This window comes from Solanum stenotomum, chromosome 7 (genome assembly GCF_019186545.1).
Source record: "Solanum stenotomum isolate F172 chromosome 7, ASM1918654v1, whole genome shotgun sequence".
NCBI lineage: Eukaryota > Viridiplantae > Streptophyta > Magnoliopsida > Solanales > Solanaceae > Solanum > Solanum stenotomum.
The window spans coordinates 19,767,419-19,771,489 of NC_064288.1; the positions used below are offsets into that span (position 1 = coordinate 19,767,419).

Sequence of the window (4,071 nt, forward strand, 5' to 3'; positions counted from 1 at the left end):
TCAATAACTCCTTGAGCCTCAAAAAGCTGGCCCCACACTCCTCTGACCAAACAAAGGGAACATCAACACGAGTCAATCGAGTCAACGGGGTTGCAATAGTAGAAAAGCCCTCAACAAAGCGTCTGTAGTAGCCTGCTAGTCCGACGAAGCTCCGAATCTCAGTAACTGAAGTGGGCCTGTGCCAATCAAGAATAGCCTCAATCTTCGCCGGATCAACCCTGATACCCTCCTTGGACACCACGTGCCCCAAGAAGGCTACAGACTCAAGCCAAAACTCGCACTTTGAGAACTTGGCATAAAGCCGCTGATCTCTCAAAGTCTGGAGCACTATCCTCAAATGTTGCTCATGCTCACTCCGGCTCCGCGAGTATACCAGTATGTCATAAATGAAGACGATGAAAAATAAATCAAGTTATGGCCTGAACACACGTGTCATCAAGTCCATGAAGGCAGCAGGGGCATTAGTCAACCCAAAAGACATCACAAGGAACTCATAGTGGCCATAACGGGTCCTAAATGGAGTCTTAGGGATGTCTGCTACCCGAATCCTCAGCTAATGGTACCCGGACCTCAAATCAATCTTAGAAAACACGGCGGCACCCTGAAGCTGATCAAACAAATCATCAATACGAGGCATGGGGTAACGGTTCTTCACCGTCACCTTGTTCAGCTGCCTGTAGTCAATACAAATCCTCATAGTCCCGTTCGTCTTCTTCACAAACAGAACAGGTGNAAGACATCACAAGGAACTCATAGTGGCCATAACGGGTCCTAAATGGAGTCTTAGGGATGTCTGCTACCCGAATCCTCAGCTAATGGTACCCGGACCTCAAATCAATCTTAGAAAACACGGCGGCACCCTGAAGCTGATCAAACAAATCATCAATACGAGGCATGGGGTAACGGTTCTTCACCGTCACCTTGTTCAGCTTCCTATAGTCAATACAAATCCTCATAGTCCCGTTCGTCTTCTTCACAAACAGAACAGGTGCACCCCAAGGCGACACACTCGGACGGATAAACCCCTTACCTAAGAGATACTCTAACTGAGCACTGAGCTCCCTGAGCTCTGCAGGAGCCATCCGGTAAGGTGGAATAGAAATAGGACGGGTGTCAGGCTCCAAATCTATGGCAAAATCAATGTCACGATCTGGAGGTAGGCCAGGTAGGTCTGTAGGGAACACATCTGCAAACTCTTTAACCACAGGAACTGAGTCAACTGAAAAGTCATCTCTACTCACATCTCGCAAATTAAGCCAAATAAGCTAAACACCCAGAAGCAACCAACCGTCTAGCCCGTATAAAAGAGATGATCCCTGTCGGTGTGTGACTATAAGCACCCTGCCACAACACTGGGGAAATGCCAGGCATGGCTAAAGTAACGGTCTTAGCGTAGCAATCCAAGACCGCATGGTAAGGGGATAACCAGTCCGTGCCCAGAATCACATCAAAATCAACCATGTCTAGCAAAATAAGATCAACTCTAGTATCACAACCCTGGATAGTCACTAAGCAAGATCGCATTATCTGATACACTACTAAGGACTCACCCACCGGTGTCGAAACATGAACTGGCTCTGCCAAAGACTCAGACCTCACACCCAATCGAGGAGCAAAATAAACAGATACATACGAGAATGTGGACCCGGGATCAAATAATACTGTACCTGTGATAACTTCCTCAGATGCCTCAGCCGTCGCCCTCGCCGGGGCTGCGTAGAAATGGCCCTGAGCACCTCTGCCTGATGCATCTGATCTACCACCTAGCCTGCCTCCTCGAGCTCCGCCTCTGGTACCCTGTCGGCTATCTCGACGACCCTGGTCCTGACCACCACCTCTATCTAGAGGGGGCAATGCTGAAACTGGTCTAGGTGCAATGAGAGCTGGTACAATCGCTCCTCGCCCTCGCCGGGGGCACTCTCTGGACCAATGGTCAAGAGCACTGCATTCAAAACACCCCGAAGCTGAACGCCCTGAAGTAACCCGACTGCGGTAGGAAGGGAGGGAATCTGATCCCCTCGAACTATGGCCCGTACTAGGACCACCCTGGTGATACTGGCCTCCCTCAGAAGCAGGTAATGCCGCCTGAACAGGCCGACTGGACTGACCCTGCTGGAACCTCTGGCAGGGCCTATCATAGGAGTTTCTCCCACTAGTCTGGGACCCGCTGTAGCTGCCCTGGTAGCGTGCCCTCTTATCGCTGCCCCTTGGACCTCGCGATGAATATGCTCTATGGATCGGGCATGGTCAACTACATCAAGATATGAAAGGCCGACAGAAACTAAATGCTCTGTGTCGACCCTCAGACGATACCGCAACCCACGTACAAAACAACGAACTCTCTCCTCCTCCGTGGGTAGGATCATGGTAGCATGTCGAGACAACTCATGGAATCTCATCTAGTACTCTGAGACAGTCATAGGACCCTACTCCAATTTGGAGAACTGATCACGAAGCCTATCCCTGACGCTCCGTGGCATGAACCGGGCTAAGAAAGCCTCTGAGAACTCACTCCAAAATACAGAAGGCGATCCAATTGGCCTGGACTCTCGATACGAGCGACACCACTGCCTGGCTAGCCCACGAAACTGATGAGCAGTTAAGTCGGCTCCTCTCGACTCCAAGAGGCCTAATGACTGTAGCTGCTCCTAACAAGTGAGCTGGAAATCGTAGGCATCCTCCCCCATCGCCCCTGAAAATATCGACGGTGCCAACCTCTGGAATACCCCGGGCATCTTCTGCTCGCGCAGTGGCATCTCCCCGTCCTTTAAGTCTGACACGACAGCCACATGAACTGGTGGCGGCTGAACCTCTGGTGCCGCTGCGGCAGGGTGACCCTGCGGCGCTGGAGCTGGTGCTGGTGCTGGTGCTGCTGGGGCTGATGCCTGTCGCATCTCCCCAATAGCTGCTACTATCTGAGTCAGCAGAGCATGAAGATCAGGAGCTGCAGCTGTAGCTGGTGCAGGTGGTGGCTGGGCTGGCCCCGGCCCTACCGGCTGTGGAGATACATATGCTGCCTGAGGCTCCTCCTCCCTATCTCGGGCTGGTGCTATCGCCCTGCCTCGACCTCGGGGTCGGCGTCTACCCAAAGCTGAGGCTCTGCCTACAGACCCGGTTGCGCCACCCCTGGCCACGCCACCTCGCGAGCGAGCCATCCTGCGAAAGAGTGAAACAAGTAAGATTTCCAGAAACCAATAAGACACACGAGGCACGAAAGTGAAACAAAAGAGGAAATTTTCCTTAGGACATCCTGTATCCTCCCGAAGATAAGTTACGGACGTCTCCGCACCGATCCGCAGGACCCTACTAGACGTTAGCTCTGTACAAGTGACACCGATAAACCTGGGGCTCTGATACCAACTTGTCACGACCCGATTTCTCAAGTCATGATGGCACCTACTATAACCCACCAGTAGGTAAGCCAACCCGTAACCCGGAACAACAAGTAATGGGTCTGAGGGTAGAAACTAAACAAGAGTAGGAAAATAACAATACAAACAGGCGGAAGCAACCCAAAAACATATATACAAATAAAGATCCCTCCCAGAACCTGGAAGTCACTAGTACAGAGCTACTAACAAAATGAGTACAAGTCCCAAAAGTGGACAATAGAGACTGGACTGTCTCGAAAGGTAAAAGAGAAGTCTATATATACAGATGGAGACTGAAATAGTACAAAACGTCATGCGCTCACTCCCGTCTCCGGATCAGTCTGCTCCAAGCTCGATCAACGCTGACTACTAGTGCCCGGACCTGCATCACGAAATAGATGCAGAGCGTAGCATGAGTACCAAAACAACCGGTACCCAGTAGGCATCATAGGCCGACTGATCTTGAAAAGTAAAGGCAATATGAAAAGAAGGAATAATACAAACCGAGGGTCAAGAACTAAAATCTAACTAACAATGGAATGCACACGAGTGTACAAAGAACTAACTAAAGTGATCTATAAGCTAACTACACCTAACTGGACCCCCATAAGCCCAGAAGGTACACTCGTGCGCAAGTTAAATAAAAACCCGAACGGACCCCCATAAGCCCGACGAGTACACAGAATAACTATTACTAAAA

At 50.6% G+C, this 4,071-nt stretch overlaps 1 pseudogene; it reads right to left on the reverse strand.

The window, feature by feature from the left end:
- The window catches only part of LOC125869725 (uncharacterized), a 67,546-nt pseudogene that overhangs the window by 57,461 nt on the left and 6,014 nt on the right, over nt 1–4,071 (reverse strand).